General features: G+C 36.8%; 1 pseudogene; it reads right to left on the bottom strand.

The window, feature by feature from the left end:
* Positions 1–653: 653 nt before the first annotated feature.
* On the bottom strand, positions 654–25,637 carry LOC143690361 (heterogeneous nuclear ribonucleoprotein A3 pseudogene; annotated as a pseudogene).
* Positions 25,638–26,622: the final 985 nt, after the last annotated feature.

Here is a 26,622-nt window from a genome sequence, read left to right as displayed (position 1 = left end):
GATTTGAAGTCTCAGACCTCCTCGGCCCAGCCATGGCAGACCGGCGGGGCAAGGCTCTTAGGCCCTACTCTTCCCATCTCCATGGCCGAGCCCAGGGTAACCATCCTTGTGGCAGGTAAGCCAACCTCTTTTCGATCTTACCTTAGTTTTCAGAACCTATAACCCCTTCCCTTGTGTCTATAGTTGAAATTAATGGAAAAAGCACCTGCCCACTACAAACCTCACCCATAGCCCGCATTCTTCAAAACACTTCCTTTTTCCACTCATTTTTTTAAAAAATAAAGTTAAAAATTCCTTAATTTTTTATTCCTGGTACCATTACCACAATTTACAGGGCGACATACCTGATGTAATGAAAAGAAAAAGAAAAGACAACGCTACGACAGATAAAGGACCTCAGGAATGCACACCTAATTGACACTATATTGCATTAATAATAGCTGCACTTCTACAAACTGTGTCTGTGACAGTCCTGAACAAGAAGGGTTTCCTGTTTAAGGTGCAGTAACTTTTCTGACTGTGGATCATCGTTCCTTCTGTGGCAGATTTTTACAGTTCTTCTAATGCATTGGGATGATTGTCTCAAAGTAACCTGCAGCTTTCCTGACAACTCCTTGCTCTCTCTCCTGCTATGAACTGTAGCCATGTTCTGTTGAGTTTTTAGGACCTTCTGCTACCATATCCACCACTTCCACCACCAGATCCATAACCACCACCATAGGGACTGCCCGAGCTTCCTCCACCAAAACTGCCCCCTTTCATGGGTCCATAATTTGACAGCTGTTGTCCACTATAATTTCCAAAACCATTATATTCCCACCACCATCATAGTTACCAGCGCCAAAATGTCCTCCTTCATTGTAACCATCGTATCTTCCACCACCACCACATCCACCACCTCGGTTTCCATACACTGGTCCATCACCACCATAGCCCCCTCTAATACTATAACCAGGACCACCGCCATAGTTGCCACCATCACCTCCAAATCCATTATATCCACCATCACCTCCTCCATAACTACCTCTGCTGCCCCCACCTCCACCACCATAGCCTCCTCCTCCACCAAAGTTTCTACCACAGCCAAAGTTCCCTCCACCACCTCCAAAGTTCCCTCCACAGCCCATAAAGTTACCAAATGCACCTCCATGACTTCTTTGTGGTCCAGCAGATTGCATCTCTTGTTTAGAAAGGGCCTTTTTCATTTCACAATTATGCCCATTATTAGTACGGTATTTCTAAGCAATAATTTTATCAACTGTATCATGATCACCAAAGGTCACAAAAACAAATCCTCTCTTTTTTCCACTTTGCCTGTCTTCCATAACTTTATGGTTTCAATCTTGCCATACTTTTCAAAGTAGTCTCTCCAATTATATTCTTCTGTATCTTCTTTAATACCACCAACAAAAATTTTCTTCACTGTTAGATGGGCACCAGGCTTTACAGAATCCTCTCTACAAGCAGCTCTCTTTGGTTCCACTACACACCCATTAACCTTGTGTGGTCAAGCACACACTGCTGCATCGACCTCTTCAATACAAGAGTAAGTTACAAAACCAAAGCTTCTGGAACATTTTGTTTGAGGGGTCTCTCATCACCACACAATCTGTGAGCACGTCCCATTTCTCAAAATGTTCTCTTAAACTATCATCTGTAGTTTCAAAGCTCAAACCACCAATAAACAGTTTTCTCAACTGCTCTGGTTCCTTTGGATCATTCCCTCCATACCCCCGCCCCCCCGCCCCCAGTGGCAGCAGAGATGGCGGGAGTTGGGCTGCAGGCTACCAGGCAGTGATACCTCCATTTTGAGACTAGATTGGCCTCTTCCAACTCAGGTTCAGTATTTTCCATTCGTTCTTAATAGTACCTACATACCCAGTCCCACTTTTAGGACAAAACATTCTAGCTAAACTAAACACGCTGCTCACATTTCCCTTACTTTCAAAGATAAGCCTCACACCACCTGCAATCTTGCTACTTACCCTCAGCCACAATCTTCACCCAACCCCAATCTTAAATTCTTCATTAAAAAATTGCAAAATTACTGTCTCAAAAATGATTCACTGATGTGTTATAAATATTTGACATTATTCTGACAAGTTTGAGTCTAATGGTCATTGTCTGTGATGAGATGTTTGCATAGAAACTTAACTATAAAAGATATAAAGGATGTGATTCTATTAAAAGGAAAAAAAGGATAGTTTTGCCTTAAGATAAAATAAATGGTTGTTACAGAATGAGGAAAAAGTAGACAAAACCTGAATGGATATAGTAAGTCGTGAAATGTTAGTGGAAAGGAAATTATGGTCAAAGTTGGGAAAATCTGATGGGTAAAGCTTTAATGTCAAATAATATATTAATACCAAATTAAAATTTAGTTTTCTCTGTTAAAATAACAAAGTTTTCTTGGATTATTAGTCTATTTTAGTAAAAATTATAAAAATTTTGTCTACCTACTAACTGGACAGGAATTTATACCCTGGCCTATATCACCCAGAATCTCAATAGCTCCCACTTACCATCCTTCCCTAGTCTCCTTAACATTAACCTAAGACGGAAATGAGATGTTATCCTTGTGCCTTTCTTAGCTACTCTAGGCAACCTAACAGGAGTAGGTTCTGGTGTTGCTGGTATAGTAACATCACAGATGCTCTCTAAAGAACTCCAGGATAGTAGGAAAAAACTTTCTGCCACTGTAATTAATGTACAAAATCAAGTTAACTCACTCACGGCAGTAATTCTGCAAAGAGGCACAGGCTAAACCTACAACAGCCAAAAGGGTGGCCTCTGCCTATTCCTCAGCAAGGAATGCTGCATCTATGCCCATAAGTCAGGAGTAGTCCTGGGTGAGCAAAAAAACTTAAAGACTGGGCTGTAAGGCTGCAAAAACACAATGCTGAGTCTTCATGGTATAGGATGTCATTCTGGCTCCCCTACCTACTTCCCCTTATAGGGCCACTTATCTTTCTTTTCTTTTTTTTCAATTTTACTTGCCCGTGCACCCTTGTTCTGTAAGCTTGTTAATCAGTTCTTACACTGCACAGTGACTTTGCTAATTCAAAAAACAGTTCATAATATATTACTCTTAAGCTCTTTCAGGAATGACGTGCTAGGTTACCAAAGACTTGCAAGGCAAGAACTGGATGAAGCAGCCCCTGACAACCATCACATCGAAAATCTTGCCTCCATTCCCTGAAGTCCCCTAACACTGCCCCTTACAGCAGGAAGCAGTTAAAAATGACAAACACCCCACCTCCTTCCCTTAATTTTATAATAAGCAAAAGGCAGGAATGACAGGTCGCAGGGGACAAAACTCAGGCCCCAACCCCCTCTCCTCCTGCAGCATCAGCTGAAACACATGGTCCACGGAGTCGTGACCCTTTCCCTTCCCCCTCCTCCTTGCCACAACTTGTGAAGCCTCTTGCCAAATGTTGCCCAGGGCAGAAAGCCACATCAAAGAAGAACTTATAGCACAAACTCCACCAATAAGGAGAAAACAGGTCAGAACAAGCACAAAATGAAGGAAGCAAAAATACGAGCCAAAGGCAATCAGATGAGACACCAAATGCAGAATTCCATACCAATAAGGGATGGCAAACCTCAGAGTATAAAAGGAGAAATACATCAAAATGCAGGTGGACATTTTCTTCGGGCTCTTGAAGAAAGTGTTCCTTTACCGTTTCCCCCTGCCCCCCTCCTCTACCTCTCCCCCCTTTACAATAAATCCCTTTCAACCTTAAAAAAACACAACAAACAGGCCGTTATATAAGAACATACAATATGAAAGAAAGGCAAGAGAAAGAGACAAAACTGAAACAGATCGGGTAGCTAAGTAATGAAATTATCAGAAAGTTATATACTAATAACTTTGATTAGTATATTCAAGAATATGAAAGACAAGATTAAGTATACTCACATCATTAATTACCTCATAATCTCCTAACCCATTGTCAATTGATGAGTATGGTTGCAATGCACTGATCTGTTCTTCCCTGTTTCTTGTAAATAAGTTGTCATCCTTGATGGAGTATTTTGGAAACTTGATTTTTCTTAACATTATATTTCTATGATTCACCCATGTTTTTGTATTTTCACAGTTGTGTAATATTGCAACACCATGTATATGCCATCATTTATTTATCCAGTCTATTATTGATGGATATATGTGTACTTTCCAGTTTTGGGCCTACAAACTTTGCTACTATGACCTTCTTTTACACGTCTCTCAATGCATATATTCAAGAATATACGTATATCTGTGGAAGTGGGCCATAGAGTACGCATCTCAGTGCAGCCGTGCCAGTTAACACTCCTGCCATCAGCATTCTCATTGATTTTACATCCTGTACAACACCTGATACTGTTGAACTTTTAATTTTTTCCAATCTAGTGTGAAATTGGATTTTACTGTGATTTGAATTTTAATTGCTCTAAAAATAAGATGGGCATTTTCCACATATTTATCAGCCAAATGTTTCATTTTCTATGCAACATCTCTTCATGTGTAACCCATTTCTCTATTGGGTCATTTGCCTTCTTGTAGATTTGTAGGGGGCCTTTCTATATTCTGGATACAAAAATTTTGCCAGATGTGTTCCAAATATGTTCTCTAGTTTGTTGTATTTCACTTTATAATGACTTTTGATGTCTAAAAGGCCTTACTGTGAAGATAGATAGTGGAATATATCAATCTTTTGTTGTTTTAAAGTTAGTGCTTTTTCTGAGTTATGCAACCCTTTCCTACCTCAAGGTAAGAAAGATACTCTGCTCCATTTTCTCCGAAAAGTTTTAAGCTTTTATTTTAATATTTAAGTACATAACCAATGTAGAATTATTTTTTTTTTGAATGTGTGGTATCAGAGAACTATTTTCTCTTCTTCATATTTTTAATATGTGTATTATTTATGTATTGTTGCATGACAAATTATCAAATATTGGTGGCCAAATAAACATTTATTATCTTGCAGTTTCTGTGGGTCAATAACTCAGGCTGGATAGCTCTGGCTCAGAGACTTGGATACGGTTGTAGTAGGATGTTAGCAGCAGATATGGTCATCTGCATATTTGACTGGGGATGAAAGATATGTTTCCTATACAGGCCATCACTGTTGGCCACATAGTCCTCTCCATAGGCTGCTTATGTGCCCACATGGCATGACAGAACTTTCCCCAGAGTGAGCAATCCAATAGAGAGCAAGAGAAAAAAGTATGACCTAATTCCAAAGTTGCACACCATCATCTTCACTGTTTTTTTCCCATTCATTAAAAGTGAGTTACTAAGTCAAGGGAAGGAGAATTAGGCTCCATCTTTTGAAGGGGATGCCAAAGAATTTGCGCACATACTCCTAACCAACACAATATGGATAAACAATTATTTCAACCCCATGTACTGAAAGTGTTCTCTTTTCTCCCCACGAATGAGAAATTCTACCCCTGTCATAGATCAACCTTTTGTTTACATGTGAATCTGTTTCTGAGTTCTTCATTCTATTCCATTGGCCAATATGTTAATCCCTGCACAAATAGCATAGTTTTCATTTTTGTAGTTTTATTTATAAACCTTAATATCTTGTATTATAATTCTTAACATTTATTCTTGATTACTTTTGGCCTTTTTCCTTTCCATAAAAATTTTCATATCAGCTTAGGTGTGATGGTTACATTCTGGTGTCAACTTGGCCAAGGGATGATGCCCAGTTGTCTGGTCAGGCAAGCACTGGCCTAATGATTGCTGTGGGGATATTTGGTGGGTGGTTCCCAGCAATGAGATAAACCTATCAGTTGAAGACTGTTAAGGAAGAAGAGAGAATTCTTCACCGTTTCTTTAGCTGGCAAACCTCTTTTGTGGAGTTCATCCAGATCCTTCATTGGAGCCACCAGCTTCACAGCCTGCCCTATGGATTTTGGACTCTTCCATTCCCACAGTTGCATGAGATATCTTTATAAATCTCATATTTACCAATCTCTCCTATTGGTTCTGTTTCTCTACGGAACCCTGACTAACACATCAGGCTATAAGAAAATTTCAGTTGGGATTTTATTGAAGTTGAATTTAGTCTATGGATCAGTTGAGAAGATTGTCAACCTTAGGTTATTGACATGGGCTATTTCTCCATTTATTTTGCTACACCTTATTTAATGTTTTTCTATCACATTTTGTAATTTTCTGGAAACTAATTTTACATATCTTTTTAGATTTATTTCTAAGTATTTTGTAGACTGTGTTGCTATTATTTTTGTTTTTGTTTTGTTTTTTGCATGGGCAGACACTGGGAATTGAACCCGGGTCTCCAGCATGACAGGTGAGAATTCTGCCTGCTGAACCACCATGGCCTGCCCTATGTTGCTGTTATTAATGATATTGTTTAAAAATTAGATTTATATGTTAGTTTAGATGCTACTTGTATTTAGATATGCAATTGATTTCTCTATTATTTTTATAATGAGAGGTTGTTGCTTAATTCTCTTTTCATTTCTAAAAATCTGTGGATGTGTGAGCTTTTCTATGTACACAAGCACAGCATCTGTGAACCAAGACAATTTTATTTCATCTTTTTAATTCTTGATGACTTTTTCTTTCTACTTAGATTGATCTTAATTTTTCATTTTAAATAAAATTTTACTTCTTATGCCCACTGCAATCATTACCCACCCCTTAAGGTATTTAATATCTTAATTTCTGTGTAAACTAATTTGGCCTGTTTCTGAACTTCATATAAGTGGAATAATATAGTTACTACATACTTTTCATGTTTTAATTTTGATATAATTTCATACTGACAGAAAAGTGGCAAGAACAGTACCAAGAACTCTCATATATCTTTTACCAAGATTCAACAATTGTTTACAATTTGTTTGTTCCATTATATATCTATTTATCCATTAATACACATAATTTTTTTGAACCTTGATCAGCTGGTGTCTACAAGGTTTCTCAGCTATAAAGAAACTATTTTCCCGTATGAAACGTATATGTAACTGGTGGGGTGATGCTCTGAGACTATGTAAATTTTTTTTTTTTAATTTTCAGTCTCTAGTTTTAGATTCCATTGATGATTTTCAAACTTCACCATTCCCTCTATTTATTAATTGGTATTCTACTGAAAGGAAGAGCTGTCTTTTCTCCTCACCTATTTCTTTATTCAATTATTTAAATTAGTAAGGACTCATGGATTCATATTTTATTTAATGGGTCATAATTTCTTATTTTCATATTTATTTTGATGTCCAATTCACTTCAAATTTGGCCAGCTATAACCCCTGTACACTTGCTTGACATATCCCCATCATTCTTTGAGCACAATAAGATGTTCCAGGCTCATCTTGTTCTTTCCTTTCTCCAGTCCTGGAATCAGCCATCATTACACAAACACTGATTCCTTTTGGAAGATAATGGAATTAAGAAATCAAGATCTGGATATTAGGTGTGTTCATGACCACTATAAGCTACTGCTTCCAGGCCTTCTTAGAGGACAGAGCTATGAAATATGTGTATGTATGTACATATACATATGCCCCATACATTTCTATATATCTATAAGTATATACACACAGATAAGTGTACACACATATACTATATCATGAGTTCATACCGATACCTCCAAATCAGATCCAATACGATAGTATCTACTCTGGTTTTCCTCCTTTCCATATTTGTAACTACTTTAATAATGAGAACTCTATAAATAAAAGTAGCTTTAAAATTGCTTCCCCAACAACTGCAAGAAGCAAACCTACTAACTAGAGTTCAATATTCATTAAAGTTATTTTATCCTCTGAGGTAACTTTTCATACAATGTACAACTCATTGAGTTTTGATGGATATTTACTTCATAGAATCATTATCCTAACCAAAAAATATAGAACATTTCTGTTTTCCAAGAAATTTCCCTTGAGCCCTCCCTTTTTCAGTTAATTCTCAGCCCCTACAGGGAACCACTACTCTGAATTCTATCACCATAGATTACTTCTACTTATTCTTGTGCTTCATATAAATGGAATCAGAAAACAATACATTCCTTTGTGTCTGGGTTCTTTTGCTCAACAAAATGTTTTTGACATATAGTCATGTTTTTGTGTATATATCAGTAATTCATTCTTTTTTATGCTAAATAGTATTCCATTGTATGAATATTTCGCAATTTGTTTACCAATTTTCCTGTTGATAGCCATTTAGGTTTTCTCCCCAGGTTTTGGTTATTATGAATCAAGCCACTCTCAACATTCATGTACAAGTCGTTTGAAGGATACATTTTTATTTCTTTAGGTAAATATCTAATAGTGGAATTGGGATTCCTGGGTCATAGGGTTTATGTATCTTCAGCTTTATAAGAAACAGCCAAATAGTTTTCCAAAATGGTTGCACCAATCTACACACCCACAAGCAAAGTATGAGAGTTCTAGATGTTCCACATACTTGCCGCCATTTGATGTCACCAGCCTCTTAAATTTTAATGATTGTGGTGGGTATGAAACTGTATCTCAAAATAGTCTTAATTTGTATGTCTTGGATAACAAATGATGTGCACATTTTCATTGACCAATTTTGTATCTTCTTTTGTGAAGTGTCTGCTCAAGTCTTTTGCCCATTATTTTACTGTTTTTAAAAGTGTCTCATGAAACTGTGGGGATAAACAAGTTCAAATTCCAAAGGGCAGGCTGTAAGCTGGCACTCTGATGAAGGTCTTTGATGAATTCCCCAGGAGAGGCTGGCTGGCTGAAGTGGAGATGAAAATTCTCTCTTCTGACTTCTCATTTTTAAAATTATCAACTGATTGACTAATGTCTCATTGATGAAGACACTCTCCTTAGTTGATTATAGATATTATCAGTCATAGATTACATCTAGCAATCAACTTACTGATTATTTAAGTTCTGTGAAATGTCTTCATAGTAATGTTTAGGCTAGTACTTGCTCGACCAGACAACTGGGCACCGTTATCTGGTCAAGTTGACACACCTTCACTAAGAAGTTTACATTATGAATAGAGCTGCCATGAACATTCCTGTATGTGTCTTTTGGTGAACGTACACACATATTTCTGCTGTGCATATAAGTAGAAGTAAAATTGTTGAGTTACAGTGTATGTATATGTTCATCTTCTGAAGATAGTTTCAAACAGTTCTCCAAAGTGTTTGTAATAATTTATGCTCCCATTAAACATATGAAAGTTCAGTTGCTCTACATCCTCTCCAACACTTGGTATTATTGCTCATTTTAAATTTAGCCTTTTGGAGGAAAATGTATGTAAAATGATTACGTTAGGGTTTATTTTGTTCCCTGATGATTATTAGGTTAAACACAACTTTATATGTCGGTTGGCCCTTGGGATGCCCTTTTTTGTGAAATATATGTTTAAGTCTTTTGCTCATTTTGTTTGTTGGGTTGTCTCCTTTCTCCCCTCCCCCCATTTATTTCCAGGAGACCTTTATACAATCTGAATACTAATCATTTTCTGGTATATATATTGCAAATATCTTCTCCAATATTGTAGCTTACATTTCAACCTCCCAATTATGAGCTCTGATGAATAAGAGTATTTATTTTTAACATGGCCTAATTTATTAATTTTTGTTTGTTTATGGTTAGGGCATTTTTTCCTTTGCCTACTCATGGTTATGAAGATATTCTCCTATGTTTTCTTTAAAAGTTTTCTTTTACCTTCCATGTTTAAATCTGCAATGGGTGTGGAATTGCTTTATGAGATAAGGTTAAGTTTCTTTTTTTAATAGGTGTATCCCATTGACCTGGCACCATGTATAGAAACCACCCATACCTCAATGTACTGCAGTATCACGTTTCTTATAAATCAAGTGACCATAGACATGTAGAACTATTTCTGACTCTTTACTCTACTCTACTGGCCTATCTGCCTCTCCTGGCAATACACACTGTCTAAATTACTATATCTTCATAATAATTTTATATTTAATAATGTAAGTCCTCCAGCTCTATTCTTCTTTAAAATTAGCTTGACTTTTTTTAGTTTTTGCACTTCCATATTCATTTTAGAATCCATTTTCAATTTTCCACATATATATGCCTGCAGAAATTTTTATTGAAATTATACTGAATATATAAATCAATTTTTAGAAAATTGGCAAATATTGAGTTTTCTGATCTACAAACATGGACTATCTGTCTAATTACTTAGGGACTTTTTAATACCCCCTCAATAATCCTTTGTTGTTTTCAGTGGTTAGGTCCTGCACAACTTTTGTTAGGTTTATTCTTCAGGGTGTGATTTTTCTGGATTCTAATATAAATGGTATATTTTAAAGTTTTTATTGTCTGTCTATTGCTCTTGTATGCAGTGATCTTTCAAAATTCACCTATTAATACTTTTTCTATAAATTTAAAATTTTCCCCATATAAGTAATGACACTGCCTGTGAATGGTGAATATCTTGTTTCTTCCTTTCTGATCCTGACAACTTATAGTTCTTTGCTTCCTTTGTTGCACTGGCTGGGGCTTATATGTTGTTGACTAGAAATGGTGATATTAGACATCTTTGTCTTGTTCTTGAATTCAGGAGGAAAGCATTCAGTTGGTATCCACTGACTGTGATGTTGGCTGGAGGTTTTTTGTAGACACCTATGATAAGATTAAAGAAGTTCCCTTCCATTCCTAAATTGCTAAGGGTTCTTATCATGAATGCTGTTGAATTTCATCAAATACTTTTTATGCATCTGTGCTGGTTTGAAAGGAAGTATGCCCCCTAAGAAAAGCCATGTTTTGATATAAATCCCATTTCATAAAGGTAGAATAATCCCTATTCAATACTGTATATTTGAAACTGTAATGAGATCATCTCCCTAGTTGATGTGATTTAGTTAAGAATGATTGTTAAACTGGATTAGGGGATGACATATCTCCACCCATTTGAGTGGGTCTTGATTAGTTTCTGAAGTCCTATAAAAGAGGAAACATTTTGGAGACTGGGAGACTCAGAGAGAGCAGAGAATCCTGCAGCACCATGAAGCAGAGAGTCCACCAGCCAGTGACCTTTGGAGATGAAGAAGGAAGACGCCTCCTGGGGAGCTTCATGAAACAGGAAGCCAGGCGAGAAAGCTAGCAGATGATGCCGTGTTCACCATGTGCCCTTCCAGCCAAGAGAGAAGCCCTAACTGTGTTCACCATGTGCCTTCTCACTTGAGAGAGAAATCCTAAACTTCATCGGCCTTCTTGAATCAAGGTATCTTTCCCTGGATGTCTGTGATTGGACATTTCTATAGACTTGTTGTAATTGGGACATTTTCTCAGCCTTAGAACTGTAAACTAGCAACTTATTAAATTTCCCTTTTAAAAAGCCATTCCGTTTTTGGTATATTGCATTCCGGCAGCTAGCAAACTAGAACAGCATCTATTGAGATGATTGTTTGACTTTTATTCATTATTCTGTTAATGGTAAATTTTATTTATTACTTTTAAAATTATACTTGAATTGTGGAATAAACCCATTTAACCATGATCTATAGTTTTTCTTAGTTGTTAAAAATTTTCTACATATATATTCACACTGTCTCTGAATATACTGTATACACCATCCTGTTCATGTATTGCTGTATTTGATTTGCTAATTATTTTAGTTTCCTGGCTTCTAAAAGCAAATACCATTGAAATGGTTTGGCTTAAACAATGGGAAATTATTGGCTCACAAATTTGAGGCTGGAAGAAATATAAAATCAAAGTGTCATCAAGGCAATACCTTCTCCTAGAAGACTGTGGCATTCTGGGGCTGGCTGCTGGTGATCCTTGATCCTTGGATTTTCTGTCACAATGGCTGCAGATGGCAGCCTCTCCTGTCTTCTTGGTTCCATCGACTTCCAGCTTCTGGATGCCCTATGCATGTTTCTCTCTTTCTGTGACCTTCCCTAGAAGGCTTTCAGCACAGGATTAGGACTTATTCTGATTCAGCTGTTTGGTAGAATTAATTAGAAGAGTTTTAGTTTTACAGACAAATCATATAAAAAAAAACAGCTTTCCCATACACTTTCATATTATTGACACTTTGCATTAGCATGCTACCTTTGTTACAACTGATGGAAGAATATTAAAATAGCACTACAATGCAAAAATCCTCAATAAAATTCTAGCAAATCGTATCCAACAACACATTAAAAGAATTACACATCATGACCAAGTAGGATTCATCCCAGGTATGCAAGGATGATTCAACATAAGAAAATCAATTAATGTAATACACCATATCAACAAATCAAAGCAGAAAAATCACATGATCATCTCAATTGATGCAGAGAAGGCATTTGACAAGATTCAACATCCTTTCCTGTTGAAAACACTTCAAAAGATAGGAATACAAGGGAACTTCCTTAAAATGATAGAGGGAATATATGAAAAACCCACAGCTAATATCATCCTCAATGGGGAAAAATTGAAAACTTTCCCCCTAAGATCAGGAACAAGACAAGGATGTCCACTATCACCACTATTATTCAACATTGTGTTGGAGGTTCTAGCCAGAGCAATTAGACAAGAAAAAGAAATACAAGGCATCAAAATTGGAAAGGAAGAAGTAAAACTATCACTGTTTGCAGACGATATGATACTATACGTCGAAAACCCAGAAAAATCCACAACAAAACTACTAGACCTAATAAATGAGTACAGCAAAGTAGCAGGTTACAAGATCAACATTCAAAAATCTGTAGCATTTCTATACACTAGTAATGAACAAGCGGAGGGGGAAATCAAGAAACGAATCCCATTTACAATTGCAACTAAAAGAATAAAATACCTAGGAATAAATTTAACTAAAGAGACAAAAAACTTATATAAAGAAAACTACAAAAAACTGCTAAAAGAAATCACAGAAGACCTAAATAGATGGAAGGGCATACCGTGTTCATGGATTGGAAGACTAAATATAGTTAAGATGTCAATCCTACCTAAATTGATTTACAGATTCAATGCAATACCAATCAAAATCCCAACAACTTATTTTTCAGAAATAGAAAAACCAATAAGCAAATTTATCTGGAAGGGCAGGGTGCCCCGAATTGCTAAAAACATCTTGAGGAAAAAAAACGAAGCTGGAGGTCTCGCGCTGCCTGACTTTAAGGCATATTATGAAGCCACAGTGGTCAAAACAGCATGGTATTGGCATAAAGATAGATATATCGACCAATGGAATCGAATAGAGTGCTCAGATATAGACCCTCTCATCTATGGACATTTGATCTTTGATAAGGCAGTCAAGCCAACTCACCTGGGACAGAACAGTCTCTTCAATAAATGGTGCCTAGAGAACTGGATATCCATATGCGAAAGAATGAAAGAAGACCCATCTCTCACACCCTATACAGAACTTAACTCAAAATGGATCAAAGATCTAAACATTAGGTCTAAGACCATAAAACAGTTAGAGGAAAATGTTGGGAGATATCTTATGGATCTTACAACTGGAGGCGGTTTTATGGACCTTAAACCTAAAGCAAGAACACTGAAGAAGGAAATAAATAAATGGGAGCTCCTCAAAATTAAACACTTTTGTGCATCAAAGAACTTCATCAAGAAAGTAGAAAGACAGCCTACACAATGGGAGACAATATTTGGAAATGACATATCAGATAAAGGTCTAGTATCCAGAATTTATAAAGAGATTGTTCAACTCAACAACAAAAAGACAGCCAACCCAATTACAAAATGGGAAAAAGACTTGAACAGACACCTATCAGAAGAGGAAATACAAATGGCCAAAAGGCACATGAAGAGATGCTCAATGTCCCCGGCCATTAGAGAAATGCAAATCAAAACCACAATGAGATATCATCTCACACCCACCAGAATGGCCATTATCAACAAAGCAGAAAATGACAAGTGCTGGAGAGGATGCAGAGAAAGAGGCACGCTTATCCACTGTTGGTGGGAATGTGAAATGGTGCAACCACTGTGGAAGGCAGTTTGGCGGTTCCTCAAAAAGCTGAATATAGAATTGCCATACGACCCAGCAATACCATTGCTGGGTATCTACTCAAAGGACTTAAGGGCAAAGACACAAACGGACATTTGCACACCAATGTTTATAGCAGCGTTATTTACAATTGCAAAGAGATGGAAACAGCCAAAATGTCCATCAACAGACGAGTGGCTAAACAAACTGTGGTATATACATACGATGGAATATTATGCAGCTTTAAGACAGGATAAACTTATGAAGCATGTATTAACATGGATGGACCTAGAGAACATTATGCTGAGTGAGTCTAGCCAAAAACTAAAGGACAAATACTGTATGATCCCACTGATGTGAACCGACATTCAAGAATAAACTTGGAATATGTCATTGGTAACAGAGTCCAGCAGGAGGTAGAAACAGGGTAAGATAATGGGTAATTGGAGCTGAAGGGATACAGACTGTGCAACAGGACTAGATACAAAAACTCAAAAATGGACAGCACAATAATACCCAATTGTAAAGTAATCATGTTAAAACACTGAATGAAGCTGCATCTGAGCTATAGGTTTTTGTTTTGTTTTGTTTTGTTTTGTCTGTCTGGTTGTTTGTTTGTCTTTTTTTTTTACTATTATTATTATTTTTATTTTTTGTCTATATTAACATTCTATATCTTTTTCTGTTGTGTTGCTAGTTCTTCTAAACCGATGCAAATATACTAAGAAACGATGATCATGCATCTATGTGATGATGTTAAGAATTACTGATTGCATATGTAGAATGGTATGATTTCTAAATGTTGGGTTAATTTCTTTTTTTCCGTTAATTAATAAAAAAAAATAGCACTACAGTCCATAGTTTATATTAGGTGCATTTTTTCCTTATACTTCCCTTTTATTGATACCTTGTATTAGCATCATATATTTGTTAAAATACATGAAAGGATATTCTTATACTTGTAATATTAACCACAGTCCATCATCTACAGCAAAGTTCACTATGTTATAAAGTTCCATGTTTTATTTTCTAGCTTTCATTCTAGTAACACACTGAACCCAAAACCTCCCCCTTCAATCACATTCACATACAAAATTCAGTGCTGTTAATTACACTCCCAATAATGTGCTACCATCACCATCATCCATTTCCAAACCTTTACAATCAATCTAAATAAAAACTGTATAAAAATTAGGCATCAACTTCCCATTCTCTACCTCCAATCTATCCCTTGGTAACCTATATTCTAGATTCTAAGTCTATGAGTTATTATAGGTAGTTTATATCAGTGAGATCATAAATATTTGTCCTTTCATGTCTGGCTTATTTCATTCAGTATAATGTCTTTAAGGTTAACTCAGATTTTTACACGCATCATTACTTCAATCTTTTGTATGACTGAATAATACTCCATCGTAGGTATATACTTCCTTTGTTTATCCATTCCTTGGTTGATGGATACTTGGATTGCTTCCATCCTTTTTTAATTTTGACTAGTGCTGCTATAAATGTTGGTATACAAATATATGTTCAAGTCCCTGCCCTCGGTTCTTCAGGGTATATACCTAGCAGTCGGATTGCCATGTTATATGGCAATTCTATAGTTAACTTTCTGAGGAATTCCCAAACTGTCTTCTACGAGAGCTGAACCATTTTATGTCCTCACCAACAGTGAATGAGTGTTCCTATTTCCCCATATTCCCTCTAACACTTGTGTTTTTCTATTTATTTAGTAGTGGCCATTCTAGTAGGTAAGAAATTATATTTCATTGTGGTTTTGATTTGCATTTCCTTAATAGTTAGTGATGTTGAGCATCTTTCATGTGCTCTTTAGCCATTTATATTTCCACTTTAGAAAAGTATCTATTCATGTCTTTTGCTCATTTAAAAAAATTGAGTTGTCTTTTTATTGTTGAGTTGTAGGATTTCTTTATATATTGTGGATATTAAACCCTTACAGATATGTAGTTTGCAAATATTTTCACTTTCTTGACAGAGTCCTTTGATGCACAAAAGTTTTTAGTTTTGACGAGTTCCCATTTATCTATTTTTTAAATTTTTTGTCTTATGCTTTCAGTGTCAAATCTAAGAAACCTTTGTCTCATACATTCTCTTGATGATGCTTCCTTATACATTTTTCCAGCAGTTTTACAGTCCTGGCTCTTATATATAAGTCATTGATCCATTTTGAGTTAATTTTTAAATATGGTTTGAGATAGGGGTCCTACTCCATTCTTTTGCATATGGATATCCAGTTATCCCAGAACAATTTGTTGAAGAGAATATTCTGTCCTAGTTGAATGGTGTTTTGGTTTGCTAAAGCTGCTGGACTGTAATTTACAAGAAATGGGGATTTATTAATTTATAAATTAACAGTTCTAAGGCCATGAAAAATGTCTAAAGTAAGGCATCAAGAGGAAGAAACCTTCTCTGAAGAAAAGTTACTGGCATTGAGGGTTCCTCCGTTACATGAGAAGGCACATGGCTGGCATATGCTATTCCTTCTCTCCTGGGCTTTGGTGCCTTCTGATTCTGGCTTCAGTGACTCTTTCTCTCAGCTCTTGTGACTCTTTCTCTCAGCTCCTGTGGGTCCTTCTTGCTTCTCTGGGTATTTTTCTCTCTCCAAGCTCCCTTGCCTTTTCTGTCTTTATGCCGCTCATAAAGAACTCCAGTAAAGAACTAGGACCCACCTTGAATGGGCTGGGGGACACCTCAATCGAGACAAGCTCATCAAAAGGTCCACTCACAGGGCGGGCCGCGGTGGCTCAGCGGGCAGGAGTGCTTGCCTGCCGTGCCGGAGGACCCCGGTTCGATTCCCGGCCCCAGCCCATGTAAAAAACAAACAAACAAACAAAATATAATAAAACAAGAAAATGTTTAAAAATGTTTCCCTTTCTTCCTTCCATCCTTCCTTCCTTCTCTGTCTTTCCTTCCTTTAAAAAAAAAAAAAGGTCCACTCACAATAGGCTTGCCCCCACAGGGATGGATTAAAAGAACATATGACCTTCTGGGGTACATAACATCTTCAAACCAGCAGAAGAGGACTTGGCAGTATTATCAAATAACAATTAGCCAAAGGGGTGAAGGGCTATTTCTGAACTCTCAATGTGATTCCATTGGTCAATATATTTATCTTTATGCCAGTACCATACTGATTTGACCACTGTAGCTTTGTAATATGCCTTAAAGTTTGAGTCCTCCAACTTTGTTCTTCTTTTTCAAGATGTTTTTGGTTATACAGAGGCCCTTACCCTTCAAAATAAATTTGACAATTGGCTTTTCCATTTCTGTAAAGTAGGCTGTTGGAATACTGATTGGGATGGCATTTAACCTGTAAACCAATTTGGGTAGAATTGGCATCTTAATGATATTTAGTCTTCCAATCCATGAACATGGAATGTCCTTCCATATATTTAGGTCATCTTTGGTTTCTTTTAGCAATGTTTTATAATTTCCTGTGTGTAATTCCTTCACATCCTTCATTAGATTTATTCCTAGATATTTGATTCTTTTAGTTGTTATTGTAAATGGAATTTTTTCTTTATTTCCTCCTCAGATTGCCCATTACTAGTATATAGAAACACTGCTGAGTACCACATGTTGGTCTTATATCCTGCCACTTTGCTGAAATCTTTTATTAGCTTTAGTAGCCTTATTGTCGATTTTCTGGAACTTTTTCGGTATAGAATCATGTCATTTGGCAATAGTAAAACTATTACTTCTTCCTTTCCAATTTGGATGCCTTTTATTTATTTTCCCTGCCTAACTGCACTGGCTAGAATTTCCAATACAATGTTGAATAACAGTAGTGACAGTGGAACCCTTGTCTTGTTAAAGATCTTAGAAGGAAAGCTTTGCCTTTCACCATTGAGTACGATGTTAGCTGTGGGTTTTTCATATCTCCTTTTTATCAGGTTGAGGAAGTTTCCTTTGATTCCTATGTTTTGAAGTGTTTACCAAGTAAAAATGCTGTATTTTGTCAACTACCCTTTTCTGCATCAATCAAGATAATCATGTGGTTTTTCCCACTTCAATTTGTTAATATGGTGTATTACAGTAATTGATATTCTTGTGTTGAACCACCCTTGCATTCCTGGAATTAAACCCACTTGATCATGGTTATAAGTCATGTAATATACTGTTGGATTCTGTTTGCAAGTATTTGTTGAGGATTTTTGCATCTTTATTCATTAGAGGAACTGGTAATTTCCTTTTCTTGTAGTATCTTTATCTGGTGGTATTAGGGTGATGTTGGCCTCATAGAATGAGTTAGTGTTCCCTCCTCTTCAGTTTTTTGGAAGAGTTTAAGCAGGATTGATATTAATTCTTCTCGGAATGATTAGTAGAATCCTTCCAGTCATTCCTGGGCTTCTCTTTGCTGGGATACTTTTTTTATGACTGATTCGATCTCTTTGCTTGTAATTGGTCTGTTGATAGGGTCATTGTTGATTTTTCGTGAGTTTCTAGGAACTTGTTTATTTCACCTACATTTTCTAATTTGTTGGGATACAGTTGTTTATAGTATACACTCATGAAATTTTTCATTTCTGTGGGATCAGTAGTAATGTATCCCTCTCATTTCTGATTGATTGATTTATTTACACTTCTGATTTTTTTTCAGTTTAGCTAAGGGTTTGTCGGTTTTATTGATCCTTTAAACAACCAATGTTTGTTTTTGTTTATTCTCTATTGTTTTTTAATTTTTTATTCTCAATTTCATTTATTCTTCTCTAATATCTACTATTTCTTTTCTTCTGCCTACTTTGGGATTAGTTTGATGTTCTTTTTCTAGTTCTTCAGGTGTGCAGTTAGGTCTTTGATTTTAGCTCTTAATTATTTTGGGGGGGCGGGGGGGGGCATGGGCAGGCTCCAGGAATCAAACCTGGTCTCCAGCTCAGCAGGCGAGAATCCTTGCCACTGAGCCACCATTGCACCACCCTTCTTAATTATTTTTTTTAATTATTTTTTAATGTAGACATTTAGGCTATAAATTTTCCTTTCAGCACTGCCTTCACTGCCTCCCATAAGTTTTGATATGTTGTTCTCATTTTCATTTGTCTTGAGATATTTACTGATTTCTCTTGCATTTTTTTTCTTTAAGAGAATGTTCTTTAATCTCCATATATTTGTGAATTTTCCAGTTCTCCACCTGTTATTGATTTCCAGCTTCACTCCATTATGGCCAGAGAAAATGCTCTCTAAAATTTCAATCTTTTAAAATGTATTGAGACTTGTTTTATGAATCAACGTATGATCCTGAAGAATGATGCATGAGCACCTGAGAAAAATATATATACTGCTGTTTTAGTGTGCAGTGTTCTATATATGTCCACAGGTCTACCTCAATTATCACATCATTCAAGTTCTCTTTTTCCTTATTGCTCCTCTGTCTAGATGTTCTATCTATTGATGAGAGCCGTGTATTGAAGTCTCCAACTATTATCGTAGAGACATGTATTACTTCATTCAGGTTTGTCACTATTTGCCTCACACATTTTGTGGCATCCTGGTTAGGTGCACAAATATTTATGGTTGCTATTTCTTCTTGTCAGATTTCCCCTTGTGCTGGTTTGAAAGGATGTATGTCCCCTAGAAAAGCCATGTTTTAATCAAAATCCTATTTTGTAAAGGCAGAATAATCCCTATTCAATACTGTATATTTGAAACTGTAATCAGATCATCTCCCTGGAGATATCATTTAATCAAGAGTGGTTGTTAAACTGGATTAGGTGACGACGTGTCTCCACCCATTTGGGTGGGTCTTGATTGGTTTACTGGAGTCCTATAAAAGAGGAAACATTTTGGAGAATGAGAGATTCGGAGAGAGCAGAGAATGCTGCAGCACCATGAAGCAGAGAGTCCATGAGCCTTTAGAGATGAAGAAGGAAAACACCTCCTGGGGAGCTTCATGAAACTGGAAGCCAGCAGAGAAAGCTAGCAGATGATGCTGTGCTCCCATGGGCCTTCCAGCTGAGAGAGAAGCCCTGATTGTGTTCGCCATGTGCTGAACTTCATTGGCCTTCTTGAACCAAGATATCTTTCCCTGGATGCCTTAGATTGGACATTTCTATAGGCTTGTTTTAATTGGGACATTTTTTCAGCCTTGAAACTGTAAACTAGCAACTTATTAAATTCCCCTTTTTAAAAGCCATTCCGTTTCTGGTGTATTGCATTCCAGCAGCTAGCAAACTAGAACACCCCTTTTATGAATATATGGTGTCCTTCTTTGTCTATTATAACAGTTTTGCATTTAAAGTCTATTTTGTCCAATATTTGTATAGCTACCCCCACTGTTGCTGCGTTCAGGATTCTTTGGCATTTGGCAATCTGATTAGTATGTTTATTGGAGTAGGTCTATTAGGATTTATTCTGTTTGGAGTATGTTGCACTTCTTGTATATATATATTTATGTCTTTCAAAAGAATTAGGAAATTGGGGGCCATTATTTCCTCAAATATTCTTTCTGTCCCTTTTCCCTTCTCTTCTCCTTCTGGGTCACTCATGATAAGTATGTCTGTGTGCTTCATGCTGTCATTCAATTCCTTGAGACCTTGCTCAATTTTTTCTATTCCTTTCTCTACTTATTCTTCTGTATGTGAGATTTTGATTGTTCTCTCTTCTATTTTTGCTAATTCTTTCTTCTGCCTGTTTGTATCTGTTATTGTATGCTTCTAGTGTATTTTCAATCTCTTCTATTGTGCCTTTCATTCCCATAAGCTCTGTTATGTTTCTTTACATACTTTCAAATTCTTCTTCATCTTCACCCAGTGTCTTCTCAACATACTTTATCTCTTTAGCCATATCTTTCGTTATCCCCTTGAATTGATTTAGGAGATTTCCTTGAACATCTTTGATTAGTTGTTCCAAATTCTATGTCTCTTCTGAAGTTTTAGTTTTTCTTTGACTGGGCTATATCTTCCTGTTTTTTATTATGACTTGTAATTTTTTGCTGATGTCTAGGTATCTGATTATCTTGAAAAGTTTACTCTGAATGTTAGTTTTTCTCCGTTGTCTGGGGTTTTATTGTTGACTGCCTTTGTGTTAAGGCTCTTCTTTGACACTTTGTTGAACTTATTCTAGACCTTTAGAATTGCCATGTTTAACTGACCAGATTTCATCCGCTCTTTTACATCTGATTCTTGCCCTGGATATTGTGGTATAATTTTTTTTTCATTTCTTAAAGCATTTTTTGTTGTGAAATATAACATATATACAAAAAAGTATAAATTTCAAAGTACATTTTAACAAGTAGTTTTAGAACAAATTTCAAAGTATGGTACGGTTTACAATTCCACCATTTCAGGTGTTTTCTTCTAGCTATCTAAGACAAAGATAGTTTATTTTAGATATTTCTTTTTTTAGATATTTTAAAAAGAAATATCAATATAATGATACAGAAATACACTCTTTAGGGATATTTGGGCAAGCGTCATTCTAACTTGTTTTTATTGTGAGATATAAAATCTATGCAAAAATAGCAATAAATTTTAAAGTATATTTTAACAAGTAGTTATAGAACAGATTTCAAAGTTTGGTATGGGTTTCAGGTTTTTCCTTCTAGCTGTTCCAAGACACTGGAGACTAAACAGAAATATCAATATAATGATTCAGTAGTCATGGTCATTTGTTAAATCCTAACTTCTTTGTTATAACTCCTCCTTCTCCTTTGATCCTTCTCTGGAACTTTAGGGATATTTGGGCTATGCCCATTCTTACTCTTTCATCTTGAAAAGGGATGTCAACAGTATGGGATAGGGGGATGGAACTGATTGATGTTCCTGGAGAGACTTGCACCGCTGGGTTTCAGGACTTATCTGACCTAGGAACCATCTGAAGGCTTTAGGTTTTTGAAAAGTAAACTTAGCGCATGAAAGTTTTGTAGAATCTCAGGTAGAACCCTGGGTGTTCTTTTGGGTTAACAGGAATGATGTTGGTAGGGGTTTGCAAACCGTAGCAATTAGCAATATCTAGTTTAAGCATACATAAGGGTAGCCTCCAGAAAAGCCTCATGACTCCATGTGAACTCTGTTAGCAACTGATACCTTATTTTGTTACATTTCTTTCCCCCTTTTTGGTTTGGAAGGCATTGTCAATCCAATTGTGCCAGGGCCAGGCTCATCCCTGGGAGTCATGTCCTTTGTTGTCAGGGAGACTTTCACCCCTGAATGAGCAGAGGGTAATGATTTTCCTTAAGAGTTGGGTTGAGAGAGATAGAGAGGCCACATTTGAGCCACAAAAGAGATTTCCTAGAAGGAACACTTAGACATAATTATAGGTAGTCTTAGCTTCTTCACTACAAAAATAAGTTTTGTAAGGGCAAATCTGAAAATCAAATGCTTGGCCTATTTTCTTGGAAGTCCCTAATGTTTGATAGAGTACCAGGTGTTTTCCAGATGGGAAAATTTAGTAGTTCCATATTTTTTTATCCAGTCCCTCAAGGGACTCTACCAATTCTTTTAAATTATCTGACCAGCACAGTCTGTGATGTATCCAGGTATGACATTAAGTATACAGAATTACAAAGTCTTGTTCCTGTTCTGTGCCCCATGCATTTGGGTTGTTTTAATTAGCTACCCAGGTAAGTTGTGTAGGTTGTATGTTACAGAAAATTTAGGTTCTAGACACAATAAAACTTTGGTCTCATACAGTAAGTGAAGCTCTAGAGTACATACACTATCATCCTTTGCCCTGTATCCTGATTTAGCTTAGTCCCAACCAAGTTGGCTTCATTTTTATCTCTAATTGAAGCCTGACCTCTTTTTTGGTTACTTTAACTGTTGTTGTATGTGGGAATGCTGACTTTGAGAGCTGCAAGATTCCAGCTCTGAGTCTTATGTGTCATAGAAGTACCCACAGTTCCAGGGAAATACCAGCTGATATACATATAGCACAGCATCTCAGAATTTAGTAATTTACAATTTACAACTTTGGACCAAGTGTGACTATTTACAATCTAGGCTCTGATTTTCTTATTTCTTATAAGTATTTTCTAAAAGCGACCATACCATATTTGTTCTTTAGTTTCTGGCTTATTTTACACAACACAATGTCTCCAAGGTTCATTCGCTTCACTGCATGCCTCATGACTTCATTCCTTTTTGAAGCCACACAATATTCTATCATGCATTATATATCACAGTTCACCATTCTGTTTCTCAGTCATTGTACCCCTTTGCCCCCTCTATATATTGGGCATCGTTAGTAATGCCAAATTACACAATCCATGTCTTACAGTGCCCTCATTTGGTTGTACAGTCTTCAGCACTCTCAATTTTAGACATTTTTCATTGGTCCAAAGAGCCTCATTTCATTTCATTGGTCCGAAGAGCCTCCCCAAATATCAAATCTAGACCTCCTCTTATCACTTGTCCCTCCCGACCAATTATTTACCCCTGGTATTACTGAAGTACTGTTGATGTCTTCCTTTTAACCATAAGCCATAGCATGAAATATTAGTTTTTCCCCTATACCTCTCTATTGTTGACTCTGTACAAGATCAAACTTTTGAAGTAGCTCATGTAAGAACTAATTTATAATTGTGGAGTTAGTTAATGTGATACATGACTCTGTACAACCCCTTTCAATCTTATTCGCCTTCAATATGGCAATATGACTTATAGACCCATTAATGAAATACTTTCACTTCTATCCATTCTGTTACATTTAAGTTCAACCTTATTGGGTATTCGTTCACCCATCTCTAGCTTCTGTGTAACTCTAAATCCCCTATATTTTACATTGTAAGCCTCTGAGTTCACATTTACCAGTCATAATAGCTAAATTATACAATATCTATCCTTTCGTGTTGGCTTATTTCACTCAGCATTATGTCCTCAAGATTTACCTATATTGTCATATGCTTCAGGACCTAATTTCATCCTACTGGTGCATAATATTCTATTGTATGTTTATACCCCATTTTGTTTATCCACTTGTCTGTTGATGGGCACTTGAATTGTTTCTGTCTTTTGGTGATTGTGAATAGTGCCACTATGAACATCAGTGTGCAAATGTCTGTCTGTGTCACTGCTCTCAGCTCTTCTGGGTATATACCCAGTATTGGTATTGCCAGGTCATAGGGCAACTCGATATTCAGTTTTCTGAGGAACTGCCAAATCGTCTTCCACAGTGGCTGTACCATTATATATTTCCACCAACAATGAATGAGTGTCCAAAATTTTCACGTCCTCTCCAACATTTGTGGTTTCCTATTTGTTGACTAGCAACCATTCTTACAGTTATGAGGTGGCATCTCATTGTAGTCTTGCTCTGCATTTTCCTTATAGCAAATGAAAATGAGCATCTCTTCATGTATTTTCTAGCCATCTGAATTTGCTCTTTGGAAAAATGTTTATCATATCCCTTATCCAATTTATAATTGGGTTGTTTGTTCTTTTATTGTTGAGTTGTATGATTTATTTACGTACAAAGGATATCAAACCTTTGTCCGAGATGTGGTTGCCAAGTATTTTCTCCCATTGAGTTGGCTATCTCTTCACCTTTTTAACAAAGTCCTTTGAGACACAGAAACTTTAGATTTTGAGGAGTTCCATTTATCTGTTTTTTCTTTCATTGTTTGTGCTTTAGGTGTAAAGTTTAAGAAGCTACCTCCTATTACTAAGTCTTGAAGATGTTTGTTCTATATTTTCTTCTAGGAGTTTTATGGTAGTGTTTTTTATATTTAGGTCTTTCATCTACTTTGAGATAATTTTTGTATAGGGTATATGGTAGAGATCCTCTTTCATTCTTTTGGCTATTGATATCCAGTTCTCCCGTGCCCATTTATTGAAAAGACTACGTCCCAGTTCAGTGGACTTGGAGGTCTTGTCGTAGATAAATTGACCATCAATTTGGTGTCTATCTCTGCACTCTCAATTTGATTCCACTGGTCAATATTTCTATCGCTATACCTATACCATGCTGTTTTGACCACTGTGGCTTTATAATAAGCTTTAAAGTCAGGAAATATTATTCCTCCCACTTTGCTCTTTTTTTTTAAGGACACTTTTTAGCTATTTGAGGCCTCTTTCCCTTCCACATAAATTTGATAACTGGCTTTTCCAAGTCATCAAAGTACATTGTTGTAATTTTGATTGGTATTGTATTGAGTCTGTCGATCATTTGGGGTAGAATTGACTTCTTAATTACATTTAACCATCCTACGCATGAGTAGGAAGTGTCTTTCCACCTATTCAGATCTTCTCTGATTTCTTTTAACAATGTTTTGTAGTTTTCTGTGTACACGTCCTTTACATCTCTGGTTAAAATTATTCCTAGATACTTGATACTTTTAGTTGCTATTTTGAATGGAATTTTTTTCCTTGGTTTTCTCATTTAGGTCATTACTTGTGTATAGAAATGTTACTGAGTTTTGTACATTAATCTTCTGTCTGGCCACTTGTATCCTGGCATAATTCCAGCCAGTACAACTGATCTTGGTGAATGCTGAGAGCTGCCAACCCCAGGACTAGGGGTGAGCAGTGTGCACCTCAGCGGAGACTCCACTTATGGGCCCAGTGGGTCTGGTGGCCCCCAGGCTCCCACTTGGGATAAACTTGAGCTAACCTTGGGCTTTGGGGCTGAGTATTTCAGCTGCCCCTGCCCACAACCAGCCTGGAAATGCCTGGTGGCTGGTCCTGGTGCATGGCAGGTGGTTGGTTCCTGATGTGTGGCAGGGCGACTGACCATGGCACCCATGGGGTAGCTGGTTATGGCGAGCATCTGGGCATGCTTCTGGTTCCCTGTGGGAGCTCCCAGCTGTGGAGCTGCATGGGAAGATCTCCCAAGCTAGCTGCCTTTAAAGCTGGCATGGAGTGATCCAAATTTGCCAATCACAGCCATGATCAGGACTTGGCTGTGCCCCCCTCCACACATACATCACCTTGTTCTTCGGGAAGAGGGCTTCCATGTCCCCCTCTGTCTGCAACAGCCAGCCAGGAACCAGACCCAAGGTGGCTGGTCTTGAGGGTGGGGGATGGGTGTCAGCAGTTGCCATTAAATGATTTACTCATATATATTTTTTTCACTTTCTTTGACTCTTCCCCGGATGCTGTACAATGTGTCCCTGGATTCCAGAGCCCCAAAACAATTGTTTCAGATAGGTTCTGTCTGTCCACTAGTTGTTTTTGGAGGAGTGAGCACTGCAGGTCCTTTACTCTGTCATTTTCCTGTTAAGTTCCTGGTAAGTGTTTTATTGGACATTGTGAATTTTACCTTGCTGGGTCCTGGATTTTTTTTCACTCATTTTAATATTCTGCAGCGTTGTTTTAGGATGTGGCTGAGATACTTGGAAACATTTTGTTCCTTTTCTATTTTACTTAAGCTTTATTAAGCAACAACAGAGCATACCCTATCCTATGCCTCATGAATTGTGAGGTTTTCCACTTTGGCTGCCCTTTGTGAATTATAAAGGAATGTTCCCTGTAATATTATCAGATGTTTCCTGTGCTGGTTAGAAAGGATTTATGTACCATAGAAAAGCCATGTTTTAATCCTAATCCCATTTTGTAAAGGCTTCTAATCCCTATTCAATACTATAGATTGGAAAATTGATTAGGTTATCTCCATGGAGATGTGACTCACCCAATTGTGGGTATTAAACTTGATTAGATGGAGATATGACTCCACCCATTCCAGGTGGGTCTTGATAATTTTATTGGAATCCTTTAAAAGAGGAAGCATTTTGGAAAAGGTTTGCAATTTTAAG

The sequence above is a fragment of the Tamandua tetradactyla genome, chromosome 7 (genome assembly GCF_023851605.1).
Source record: "Tamandua tetradactyla isolate mTamTet1 chromosome 7, mTamTet1.pri, whole genome shotgun sequence".
Lineage (NCBI taxonomy): Eukaryota > Metazoa > Chordata > Mammalia > Pilosa > Myrmecophagidae > Tamandua > Tamandua tetradactyla.
This window is presented reverse-complemented; position numbering and strand designations above follow the sequence as displayed.